Consider the following 13,773-nt stretch of genomic DNA (forward strand, 5'->3'; position numbering starts at 1 on the left):
AAGCTGGATTCTACCATGGAGAGCTATAAGGTCCAGTGAAGAGTTTGGCCAAGGCCTGTGTACCTAAATATCTTCGAAGTGCTTCCAAAGCGATCTTCTGCAATTGTCATTTCAGAGGCCTCCTAAAAGCAGCCCCCATGTGTTTTTTAGTCTGGGTCAGCTGAATAGACGTATCTTTGAATGAATGCTTGGATAACATAACGGATGATGGCCTTTTGAAGGATTCTAAGATGGTTACAACTTCTGAACGTAAGTGGTGAAGTGACAAACAAACTGGTGGAATAATCAGATGTACTTTTGCAGGTAGCCAACAATATGGCTTAGTTCCTTACTTTATTACTAGCAATTTGAGAGAACACTGTGATAAGGTACTGTATTAGGAACCAAATCCTAAACAGGCCTCTGCTAAAGGAAATCATGTTATAAGAGCCTGAGAAGAGCATCTGGATCTGTTTCAGGCCTCTATTTTTATACAGATAGTTCCTAGTCCATTACAGAGCTTTCTTAACTGTCTGTAAGTAAGAAGGGGGTAGAATGTGAAATGTTGGGACAACTGGTTCAGAGAAGGGAAAAGAAATAATTTCTCCATAAGTTTGTCCTGCTCAAGATCAGTGGGGTTTGTTCATCTTCACTAGAAAGCACAAAGACAAATGATTGCTTTGTTTATGGAGATCTGGGTACTTCTTTATTCTTGTTACAGATTGCCTTACATCATAGTAGTGAAATGGCAAAGGATTGAGACCACCTGTCATTTTTTTTGTGATGCAGCATAGTTCTGTAAACAGTAGTTATTCTGAAGGAAACTGGATCCCAAACGTAGTGCCTTTGGGATGAAGATGTGTTGCAGTGTCTTCTTTGAAATATATTGTGTATACACATGATAAGTGATCTTGTCTAGCTGAAGTATTTTAATGTGACTATATATAGAGGAGAGGCTTCTTGGTGCCTAAGGCATGACATCACTCACATCAAACAAAGGTTCAAATCCCATCCTGCCTGAAAGCAGAGACAACAGTGATTTAAGATAGCAGATACTCACAGGCTGTTCTCAACATTTCAGATGTGCAAGAATTAGAGCAGAAAGAGTCAAGCTCCAGTCCTGGGCTCCTATTTTGCACTCTTTATGTCTACATGCCAGCTTTATGCTGATGGCTGAAGTTATCAAAACTCATGTGGATGTTAGAGGGATATGTGTATAAGGAAAAGGACGGTGCTGTGCAAAGGCAGATTTGCTTGTCCACCATGAGATCTAAAGTGCACTTCAAACAAGGCAGTGTTAAGTTATCCCTTGGATTCCTCTCTTCTTTTGCAAAGCCACTTCTATGTCATGTTAATTTAATTTCATTTTCAGCTGATCTAATTTCTTCCTCTTGGTAGCAGTGGCTTCAGGAATGAATTAAATAGTGCATATTACCAGGCATATAGCCCTGAGATGAACCTGTAGCTAGACTGGAGGACACTAGAACACTTATCCCTAGCATAGGATCTTCACCCACATGGTTTAAGTGTACCTTGTGGACTGTTGAAGTGTTATCAGCTGGGTATGGATTTGAGAGTTCAGAAACTAAACTTTAGATATTTGTCTTCTCCTTATGTATGTTAACTCAAAATACTCTTTAATAATACACACATTATGTAAACTGACCTTCTGAGAAGCATAGACATGTGGTAATGGGAAAACTGAGTCTTTCATATGGGGAGTGCTGATACAAATTGAGCTCTATTTGGTAGAGCTCAAAAGCTACTGTACTAAGTAATATCAAGATGGCAGTCTCCATCCAGTGAACTAATAACTGTGTTATAAATCTGCAGCCACAGCCAGCCACAGCAAAAAATAACGTGAGAGGCTACTGCCTTTGGTTCCTAACAAAGTTGTTACCTTGACAACTGGTAGTGGAAAACATAACTTGAAGAATAGATAGTTTCTCATTGCAATTAAATTAACTAGCTTCTCTGGAGAAGAACACTAAATGCATTTTACTTTCTCCATGCTGCTACATAAGACAGTATTACCATTAATTACTTCTAATTCCATTTCCATCTTTTATGACTCATTCATATAATACAATGGCATTTACCATCAAGGGTTTTGTTGTTTGGGGTGTTTTTTTAGGAGAGTGAGCACTAAACATTTCTAACTGAAACTAGCACTAGTTCAGTAGTGATTTTTACTCTGATGGTCCACTGAGGTGGGAAATGTTCTATTTATGACATTCTTAAAAATAAAGCTCATAAGGAGCAGAGTAGAGAAAAATGATATCTTAGCTCTAGGATGGAGAGACTGTGCTTTGGAAAGCAGTAAGTCTTAGGGATGAAGCATCAATGGGTAAAAAATCAGAATGTAAAGTAATCTTCCAGAGAGGTACTGTAGCTAATTGAGCTAACATAACCCATGAATTACTGGCCAGTAGTGTCTACTAGCAAGACAAAGCTGAATTATCTATAATGACAGGTATTTTGTAAGGTATTGGTGACCATGTCTACTCTGCTGCTATGGAACAAACTCAAGCATCAATCCTCTGTGTAATGGTTAGCTGCCACTTCAGCTCAGGTTCAGACCACTTGAAAACAAATATGAACTAGAGGGATAACACCAAACTCTATGGCTGTGAGCACTGTTGATGGGACTGTGTGGCCTCAGGACTGGACATTGGTCACTGGCTTTTATTTGGCAGTGTAGATGTAGCCTGTGGGACCATTGCTAGATTACTGACTCCAGCCTTGGCGTTTCTTAGTGCTTTGCAGAGAACATTATCAACTTAGAAGGAGTTCAGAGAAGAAAAAATTGAAATTTGGAGCGGCACTTGTTAGCAACAGTGCTCAGAAGTTGGATTTATTTTGTTTACCAAACAAAAGATTGAGATGTTAATTGATCCTGGTCTCTCTAAGGCATCTACGTAAATCAAAGGTCATCTGATAACAGAGGGCTTTCAGTCTCTCACCCAGATGCACAAATAAGTACAATGGGTTGAAGTCAATGCTAAACAGCTTCAAACCATGAAGCAGACACAGTTTTGACAATAATAAATTAAGGGAATAGCTTGTCATGGGTATGTATGGTTCTCTATCACTGAAATATTTAAATCCCAAGCTTCTTTTTATGTGATCTTATGAAGCTTATCCAGAACTTATGAAGATGATGCAGATTTTTTGGGGTGAAATTATTTAGCCTGTTATTCAGAAGGTCAGTCTAGAGCATCGTCTTCAAAGAAGGGTCCTGAGAACTATTTTTGTGGTCATGTGGAAGCTCTATTGCCTCTTGTCAGCTGGTCTTTCTGTGTGGTGCAAGGATCTGCTCCCTGCTGGAAAATGTGTAGGGGCTCACAGATTAAAACCAGCTAAAAATCACTTGTCAGGATTTCTAATCCAATTTTGTTAATCTTCAAATCTGTAAAGGAAATACAATCTTTAAAATGAGCAGGACTGAAATAATACCTGTACTAAAAGCACTATTCCTCAGATACTAGGTAACACACAGGAAAACCCAATGATGAATATGTTGGGTGCATCCAAGGGCTTGTCAGCAAAACTGTCATCTCATTAATGTTTTCTGGGCTAGAATGCAGAGACAGCAGAGGGGTTTAGGGTATTCCTCCCACAAATCTGCATTCTGATATTCCTCTGTTTCCAGATATTTTCCAGTAAGAAAAATAATGGCACCCTGCTTTTTTTTTTTTTTGGAGAACTTCTTAAGATCCCTCTTCCAGTTTGCAGAGCTTCTCACATTGGCAAAGTCCTCTAGTTATACAGCTGCTGTTTTTTTTCCCTAAAAGTCCTTTCAGGTTTAGCCAAATTGCAAGTTCTTTAAATCCTTTTATTTTCTTCCCTGCTGTGACTTGTTTTCCTAAGGGAAGAGGGCTGGTAATGTGCCAACCAAATAGCAATGTCTAAACCACTAGGTAGCACACACATTCTGTTCGTATGCCAAAGAACAGTTTGCTTGTTGATGGTAAGGAAAAAGAGATTCCCTGTTCTTTTCCCAGTAGCATCTCTCTAGATCTGCCACATGGTCTCCCCATGCTGTTCTGCAGCCCCAGAACATGGGCAGAGGTAAGGCTGTCTCAGGCCCTCACAACTCTTTGCCTGCACCACTGTGCAGCATAAAAGCCTTCACTGCTAGCAAAACCAAGGACTGGTCCAGCTTCCTCTCACCCTGTGACACAAACATTGGTCCCTTGGCTTCCCTTATTGAGATGCAACAATCCATGCTGAGATCCCTCATTAGTGTCAATTTTTTGGTCATTGAAGCTGCAGTAATGCAGCTTTGAGGTAAGAATTCCTTGAGGATGCAATAAGGGACATCTTACTACACATGCATGCAATAGGGAGGGAGGAAGACTACTCTTTTATTTCAAATTAAGAGTGCAGTCTGAGAGGACTGGACACACACATTTGAGTGTATGAAAGCTAAATGGTTTTATATACTCACTGCCATTTAATTACATGATCCGATCTCACAGAGAGCACAATGGCAATGCACAACAGGGCAGAATTTGTAGTGCATTGAAGTAATAGCAAATCTGGCTCTTCCAGTTTCTTTGGCTCTGAAACTGAAATCATTCAGCTTTGCTTCCAGTGAAATTAAGTAGGTGTGAACTGTGCTGAGTATATTATAAATCAGCTCCAGATATGGAGGGAAATTCTACACATACTCATTATTGCAAGAGTTAATATGAGAGGTGAGAAAGTGAGCAGGATTTGGTCCACATTTAAAATAACTATGGTATTGTAGTTTGCACAGATTATAGTCTTCTGCCTATATACATAGATTATAATCTTCTATAATCTGCATCTGTTTCCATAGAGTATAGTATTCTGCACCTGTGTGGCTCCTAGAAATCCAAATGTCAGTTTGGGGATAGGAACTTACTGATCAGTGTAGAATAGCAGCTTGGATCAGAGCAGATTTGCTGTATACTTCTATCTTTAACTTCACTTTACAAGTGAAGCACTAGCTATGCAAACCATAAAAAGCAAGTTAATTAGAGTTTAATCCTAAGAAAGGTGGGTGAGTGGGGCAAAGGGCTTTCAGTCTGCTCTGAAAAGCATCATCTGCTTCCCTCTGATGTACTGCCAGCAGAAGATAATTTCCTTCATTGCTTCCTATTCTCAGAAATGTTTCTAGACTATCAACAGATGTTTCTGTTCTATGAAAAAAAAAAAATCAAAGCTGTTACATAGATAGGGGAGAGGCAGTAACCACCTGCAGACTTCAGACTACAGCAAAAATACTTGGCATTTTTTCCCCATGATTTGTCAAAGGAAAAACACTGCTTTGAGTTGCTCTACGCTGAAACTAGTGGACTAAAAATAAGGGGAAAGGTGCTGTTTGTTCACATGGATCTAAATCAGCAAAGCATATAAAAGTTCTTAAATTCTACTAGAGTAAAAATTTAGGGTGTGTAAGTATATTGCATTTCACCCCAGCAAAAGGTTTAAAACAGCTAGAGATTTTATTTGTTTCCTCTTTAAAAAGAAACCATCATTAGTAGGAATAATAATATCATGCAGCAGGAGTTTCTCTCTTTCTGTGGGTGAATGATTATTTAGTTGCAAATAATGTCCCTGAAAGTATGTTCCCAGGTATTCAGTAAAGTTTTGATTGATGATTACTTGTGGCTCTATTAAGAGCTTATTAAAATATGTGTTGAACCAGCATTGATAGATTATGAAAAGTTCATACTTGTAATATATTCTTTTAGTCTTTGATGAGAAATTCCAAGTTTGAAGAAGTATGTTTTTAAGATATCATAGTTAGAATTTTTTTTAACAAAGCCACCTAGGATTTCCTTATCTATATGTCTCAGTGCAATTGTCTCCACACTCCCAGACAGCAATCTATCCAGTGGCTTTTTTGGCTCTGGAGCACTGAACACCATGTATTTGCACATCTGTGGTCTTCTGAAACATGTGAGCTCCCCGAGCCAGGGGAGATGGGGAAAAGCTTATCATATCTCAGCAATCAGGGTATGCATGAATCATTTTCCTAATTGTTTAGACCATCTTACTTTTATGTCTTTCCATTCTTCCTAGGGCTTCTCTCATAGACTTTTTACTCATATTTTGAGGCTTAGTCGTGCAGTCTCTTCCATTTGGACGAGCCCTGGCAGCCTGGCCTTGCATGTGTTGTGATGCGTGGCAATAGAGGTCTTCTTTTACAGGGAAGATAGGGAGCTTTGATGGCAAACAGCTGGGTATAAGCACCTACTTTTTGGGCATTGTCTGCACAATATCTAACAGAAAAAATTCAAACCTGAAGTTATTACATTATTTAGATTGCAACAGGGATACTTAAAGGCCCCTGTAATTGGTGTGCCATGCCATGAAAATGAAAATCAACACTACAGCTTTAAGCATCCAGCACTTTATTTGTATATTTTATATAGATATGTTCAATATATTTATGTTGTTCAGCCCCAGGCTTTTAATGCAGCCTGTTTTCCTTCTCTTTAACGTAACATGAATCCAAAAGAGCATTATAAATGTAAACTCTCTACATTTCAGTCAGCAAGATATTCAATATTTCAGACATGTAAAGGTAACTGTCTTGCAAAAGGACATTTCTTGCAGTAGCATTCTTAGAGACATATATTTTTTATGTATTCTGCTAGCATTAAGTCAAAAGGGAGGAGGTGGGTTGTATTTTCTGTATTTGAGTTGCATTACTGGAAACAGAATAAACAGTTCTTGCATTCTTGTGGAAAAATTAATTACTCACGTGAAACAACATGATTATAATCAAGACAGAGCAATCAGTTCATATAACAAACCCTATAATTAAGGTAATGTAATCAATGTAAGTAATCAACTATAATAAGCAATTAAAAATCTAACTGCATCAAGCAATAACTAAAATTACAGCACTGAATATCAGCTAATTGCATCATTAGAAATTTGTGTAAAAGCCAATGGTAAATTTAAGTTTTTAACTATGCAAAATAGCTGTTGAAGGTGTCATGGGAAGCTCTACAGCCTCATCCTGAGAGACATTAGCTAGCAACACTTCACTAAAGAGAAGTAGTCATATTCCAGTGCCAGGCTTGGATTTGCCAGAGGTCTGGGGTATTAAGGCAGGAGGAGTAGGCTTCCTTTGTGAGCTTTATGTGGCATCAGCTCCCCGGAACAACTGCCCTGACACATTGGTGTGCAGCAGAGCAGTCCCTGAGTAGACAGGCACGGTGTCGCTCAGCAGCTCTGCACACACCTCTTTTCTTCCTGCCACCAACTACTCCCACCTTTATGCCAGGGAGAATATGGCCAAAATTCATTGAAAAAAATAAAACTATTTGAAGATTATTTAACCTCTCCTAATAGAACTGTATCCATCCAGGATTAGACCTTTCTGTCCACATCAAGAATAGACCTGTCTTTTCACATCATGTAGCAATGGAGTAGCTCCATCATCTGGAGGCTTTTCATTTGTCTGTACAAGTGCTACCAGCCCAGAAATCTCCCTCAAACAAAAGAATATGAGACTGAGGCTGCCACTATACAATATTTTAAATAGAAGAAAAATCAATGAGGAAATATAAAGTGAGACAGATCCACATATATGTGGTTATTAGCCGTGACAGTATACAGGTACTTGCTGGTTTGAAAGACCTGAAATAAATATCTGCTGCTCTCAAGCTTTATTAGAAGAGGATTCTATAGGACCTAGTCTTTCAAATTAAATAGAAATCCTAAGAAAAGCCCCTGGAAAGCAGTGTGAAGTAAATCTGTTTTGTGAGAGTAAAGAAGTATTTAAGGCACACCAGCTGCTTTTCCTATTTTCAGCACTGGAGTTAGGTTATTTCAGCATAGCAGACGAGACAGGCAGGGTCCCTAGGCTGGAGCCCACCATTTCTGGAAGAAGATTAGCTCCTAAATTCAGTTCATGCAGGGCAGATAGAGAAGCATGAGAAAGGTTAAATGCTGACTGCAGTCTAGAGTGAAACTCTTAGCATTGCTCTCATGGCATGACCTCATCCAAAGCATGTTAAGCAAGTATTGTTGTGACTGCCTCCTAAGCATTGAAACAAAGCTGGAAGTGTATCATTTGCACCAGGGGATCACTGATGTGTTGTAGTTTCAGTAGGAGTATGGCACAGACAGAAGCATCCCATCTCTGGCTCACTCTGCATCCCTTTGAGGGGTTTGTTCAACTGTACATTTGGAAACTTTTGACTTTTAAGGCAGGGAAAACACATACAGAAATCAAATCAGCACCTGCTAGCTCAGCCTGCAGCTTAGGTGAAAAGAACATGGGAAAACCTAATTTTAAGGCTTGTAGTTTCTTCATATAGTTTGGTAATTATTGTCTGAATTTTGAAAAAATGTCAGAAACATTTTGTTCCTAATAGTCCAGTCCATTGCAGCCCTTGGTAGTAGCATCAGGGCCGGACTGCTGCACAGATGTAGGACTGTTAGAGTCCATAAATAGTTTTCCCTTTTTAGTGTTTTAGAACTCAGCCTTCCAAATCCCAGCTGACATTCACTGTGCACTCCCTGACAGCCCAAGACCTTCTACATTAGTCAAGGTGATGGTCTCATAGGGACAAAACATAGAAGAAAAAGTAGGAAACAAACATTAGTATCACAAGAGAGGAAAATTACTGAAAGGCAGAAAGGGAAAGACTTGTAGGCTCACTTGATGAAGTAAAGCTAAACTGATATTTGGATTCACAAGATGATGATGAGCTTGGTGACAATGAGAGAAAAGCTGTTAACTCCAGAAAAGATTCTCTTGGTGCATGGTCAAAATGTGAAGCAGTTAGGAATAAGCATAGAATCGTTCAGGTTGGAAAAGACCTTGAAGATCATAGAGTCCAACCATAAACTTCACACTGCCAAGTCCACCAGTATAGTTCATTTTCTTCCCATAACTGTACTTTCCCAACTTCTTTAATTTTAAATAGAATTCAGATTTTTTTCTTACAATTCCTGTCTTTCAAGACTCTGTCCATAGTGTTCAGGACTTTATTTTCTACCATCTGGACTTCCTTTCGAGGACATAGTTTTTTAAAGCCCGGGGTTTTATGGCAAACACAACATTCCAGATTACTGACAGCCAAATACTTGCAACCAAGTTGTTACATGTTTTGAGTGGTGGGCAGCCCCAGGGCACTAGTCTGTCCAAAGAGGCAATTTTCCTAGAGGAGCACATGCTCACTCCTACCCAGAGGCTTCTGCACTTGAGCAGTGTCCCCTCTTCTCAGCTGCTCTCTGAAATGCAAAGGTTATGAAAATAACACCATTACTTACGGGAATATGTTTTGATGAGACACATGAGTATTTTTATAACTGTCTGTAAGCTATGTGTATGTATCTCATGAAGAACAGGTAAAAACATTCTGTTGGTCTACCAAGAGGTTAAAGATTCTTTGTCAACAAGAAGAGAAGATATGGGTCTGTAAGAAACTAGTCTGTTTAAATGAGTTACTGTAATTAGTCTATTTTCCTTTCCATCCATTGATGTAGGTTCAATATTTGGAAATCTGGATCTGAGAGTTCAAGGGGGGTTATTATTTCTGCTCTTTTCTTAAAATAGTGAAATTATGAAAGATAAACATTGCTTTCTGAATGCCTCTTCTGCTCCAGCAATTGCAAACTGAAAACTGAATTGTGTGTTCCACTGCCAATGGGTAAAAGCCCAAAACAATTGCCAAAAAAACACCCACCCTTCTTTCTGATTCCAGAAGGTATAATCATGTGGTTTATGCAGGAGTTGCAAGGTTGGGAAGCAAACAGAAGATGTTTTGTTTCTTAAAGGTAATACCCCCTCACTGAGGATACTGACCTGTACCTTACACTCAGATGTTCCTTTTGTCACAGCCGGTATGGAAGCTGTTCATTACATTTTTAAAATGCACTTTTCTATTGAGTGAAAGCACTCATTCCTATGAATCCCTGGGATCTCCTAGTGGTGGTTTTCCTCAGGAGACACCCTTCTCCTTGAGAATGTTGTTGAAAGAGACTGAGATACAGACAGGAATAACAAAAGATTTGTAGCATTTCCTCTCATTATTTCTACATGGTGGGATCCAATTATCTTTAGCTCAAGTCCCCAGACAGTGACCCAGTCTGCCTGCTTTCTCAGACTCCTATCATGCTGGCAACTTCTTTCATGAGTGGAAGTCTTTGGCCTGAAACCTCTCAGATCTCTATGCTCCTATGTGCCATCTGCTCTTAGTCATTGTGAGGCAGACAGATACCTTTGCTCCATCTAGCCCTCCAGAAAACCATATGAACTAGTTGCTAATGACATCTATTTGTTCATATTTGCATGACTGCTTTCAGAAAGTTATCAGAGATCCTGATCTTGAAGGGAGTGATAATCTCAGGAACACACAGGTGTTGGCACAAGCCAGCTGAGCTGGCACTTGAGGGTTATGTTTCAGTTTGGTTTTAGGATTAAACTTGAAAACTCTTGGCAGTTCCTTCTTTTATTCATTGCTAGCTATGCTGTAGATGAAAAAGACCTACAAAAATGTTGTAGGAAGAAAACAGAAAATGAGAAACTTCAACTTAATGAGCCACTAAAAACATCAGTCTGGTTCTGGACTCCTTAATTTTATCTATATTTGTCTTTCACATGGGACCAGGACTTTTCTGTGGTCCCCAGGCCAACTGGCATGATGAAGCCCCTGTCCTTACTCTTAAAGCCTATTAGAGCCACGGGCAGCATGGCAGTATCCAAATTACTTACTGGGAATGGTTCTTGGCCCGTGCTAATTTCCAAACCATACCCAGAAATTATTTTGGAAGAACGATTGTTTGTCCAGGCCAAAGCCATCACAGGCACATTCTAACAATTTAATGGGCTAGCTGATCAAGTTTCAGGCCTGGGAACATTCCCTGGCAGTGATTAATCTATGCTTCTATTGATGCAGCCAAGGAAGCTAAGATGAAATAAATACTGTCATTGAAAAAAAAAATAGACCCCTCTCTATAATTATTTCAATATATTATTAGACATGTTTTTTGTCTGTAAAGTATGACATACATTTCAATTAATAGAGTTTGTGCTGTATCTCACTATGTGCAAGAAGAAGTGTGAAGAAAGGAGATTAAATTTTCACTATGTTATCCAAAATATATGTGTTCTCCAAGGAAACAGAAATTGGAACAGAAAAAAATCTACTTTCTACTCAGTTAAGAACCATACAACCTCCTCCTCATAGTCATTGTATCAAATCCACCAAAGATACTGTTCAAAGAATACTTTTCTCACACAAATAATATACTGAAATGCTCCCGCCAAAGGGAATGTGGGGTTTTTATTGTATGCTCTTAAAAGACAGCAAGCAAGCAAACCCTCTGTATTCACACACAATCTTGTTTTCCATAAAGCTTTCCTTCTCTCTCTGTTCATCGCTCACAGGTTCTAATACACTTGCAAGAAACAATATTGAAATAAAAACTACAAGAATAGGAAGAACTACAGTTTGCTCAGTAGGGTTCAAGGCTGAGAAGTTCTGATCTGCCTGAAATTAAAGGGAATTACTGGATGTCCAGATTTTTAAGGACACATCTGAAAATTTTCTAAACTTAGTCTGATGGCAACTTGACTGTATCTGCCTGTATCTTTACAGACACTTTAAAGAGTGCTAAGCATCCCAGAAAAAGCATGACAGCTTTGCTTGTGCTGTCCTGTGGGTGCTTCCTTATTTATGTACAGGTGCTCAAAGTGGGCCCCGTTTAGCCCTGTTACGTTGATTGTGGGATTTCTCTTGTTCACGTCACCCTGTTCACTTGTCTTATTGGTCCACTAAAATCATAGAATGGTAGTGGTTGGAAGGGACCTGTAGAGATCATCTAGTCCAACCCCCCCAAAAAGTGGTGTCAGAAGTGGGATTCGAACCCACGCCTCCATCTGGAGACCAGAATACCCAACGTGCTTTGGGAAGGCACAGAATGCCTTGAGTCTGGCGCCTTAGACCACTCGGCCATCCTGACTTGTCAGTTCTCATGTTTATCCCCTGATGGTCCTAATTTAAAGCTCTTGTCATTGTTTGGCGGGTCTCTAGGCAAAAATGCTTTTGCTCTGATTACTCAAGCAGATCCCATCTCTTCTAAGAAGTTCCTGATCATTAAGATGCTCTCATAGTCATAAAAGCTGAATTCCTGTTGTGGACACCAGATGCAAAGCCAGTTCTTGATCTGCTGAATCCATCCAACCCTCCTCAAGCTATTTATCCTCATCAGTAGGATGGAAGACACTACTTGGACTCTGTACTTGACCATCAACCCCTTCCAGGATTTTCCAGATCAAACTGAAACTTGTTATTGTTGTGAACATGATGGACAGAAGTTTTTCATGGATTTGCACCTCATGGCAGGAAAAGTAATTTTTACTGCTCACTCCATCTCTCATTTCATCGCCATGCAACAGATGAAATCGGAGTTGGAGTGTGATGCTGTATGAAATAAGAACAACACAGCCTTTGGCTGATACAATGCTTGCTGTGCCAGGGGAGAAACTACAATCCTGTCAGTCCTCGCAAACAGACCTGTCCCTGGAAGTCACAGCTGAAGGCTAATGCTTTCCCAGGCCTATGGAAGAATGTTGTCCTAGTTCAAGGCATGTCACGCTGTTTGTGTGGTATTCACTTTTCCTCTAGAGAAAATGAGTTACTGAAGCATTTTTTCTTACACTTGTGCAATATAAATAAATATTTTTGGACGCAGGAAGCTAACCTTTCCCCAACCCTTGGATGCTGGTCTCCAAAATTCCTTGGGTTTGCCAGAGTAATCAGAAAGGCAAAAAAGCTGATGGATGAGTTTTATTCATTGACCTGTCTGCATTCCTGCCTGGTGCTGCATTTTAGCTGATTACGCATTTTGGGTCAGCAGATTTATACAGTTTCACACTTAATTATCCAACAAGCAAAGAGTACTCAGAAGTGATCTTAAGTAGTGCAAATCTTTCTGCAGTTTCTGGGTTGTTTCTGGATAGGTCATAAAGTTTAAAAATGCAGTGAAAGTTAAGCAGCACAGATTTCTTCTAACAGCCTAAGTGGTCCTTTGCTTACAAGCTATCACAAAAAGAGGGAAGAGCAGACAGCGGGTTTCCATTTTCTCTTTTGGAAGTAGTCAGACTGACATTGGGGAGTACTTGAGTGCTTTTGAAGACACAGGTATGGACTAGATAAGTGACAGAAATACAAAAAAAAAAAGACATTTTTTTGGCCAGCATAAGCCATTCCCACACTTTGTCTGGGTTAGATATTGGATCACAGAGGATCTTCAGTTGTTAAATCTTCCCTATGGTCTTGTCCTGAAATTGACTGAGGTATGTAGCCTCCAGCCTTCAAAGCTGCCATTCGCCAAGTCCAGAAACACACATCCTTCATCTAGCCAAGGACATTTCATTGTCCTCTTTCTTCGTATCTGCTTGTGGGAACCGTTGCAAGCAAAATATGAAATATGAAATATGAGCAGTGAATGCATCTTTCGCAATAAGCATAAATGCAAAAGAAGGCAAAAGCAAACAGTGTGAATTGCCTCCTCTTTGTGCCTTCATTTCTTCATTATTGTTTTGCTTTTGGGGTTTGAAGTGTGTGTAGTAAGTGGAATGCTTAAAGTATTAGGTATTTTACTTTGTTTTCACCATGGACATTGTTGAAATCCTTTTAAAGGAAAGTCTTGTATTTTTGTGTTAGTTAAGAGATTGTACCAGGAGCAAGAGTGACTGAACCATTCTCATAGAGCAGTACTATTTGACATCAAGCAAGGAAGTGGTTAAATGCCTGGGATAGTGCCTTCTTAAAAGAAATGACTGGTAGAGAGAAG

General features: G+C 39.5%; 1 protein-coding gene and 1 non-coding gene across 2 annotated transcripts in view; one reads left to right on the forward strand and one right to left on the reverse strand.

The window, feature by feature from the left end:
- Nucleotides 1-13,773, forward strand: part of TMEM255B (transmembrane protein 255B) — a 66,344-nt gene that overhangs the window by 34,875 nt on the left and 17,696 nt on the right. The window lies entirely within an intron of this gene.
- Nucleotides 11,822-11,937, reverse strand: TRNAL-CAA (transfer RNA leucine (anticodon CAA)). The gene is made up of 2 exons: nt 11,900-11,937; nt 11,822-11,867 (listed from the first exon to the last, which is right to left on the reverse strand). It is a non-coding gene; the product is annotated as a tRNA-Leu (tRNA).

Source organism: Colius striatus, chromosome 1 (genome assembly GCF_028858725.1).
Source record: "Colius striatus isolate bColStr4 chromosome 1, bColStr4.1.hap1, whole genome shotgun sequence".
NCBI lineage: Eukaryota > Metazoa > Chordata > Aves > Coliiformes > Coliidae > Colius > Colius striatus.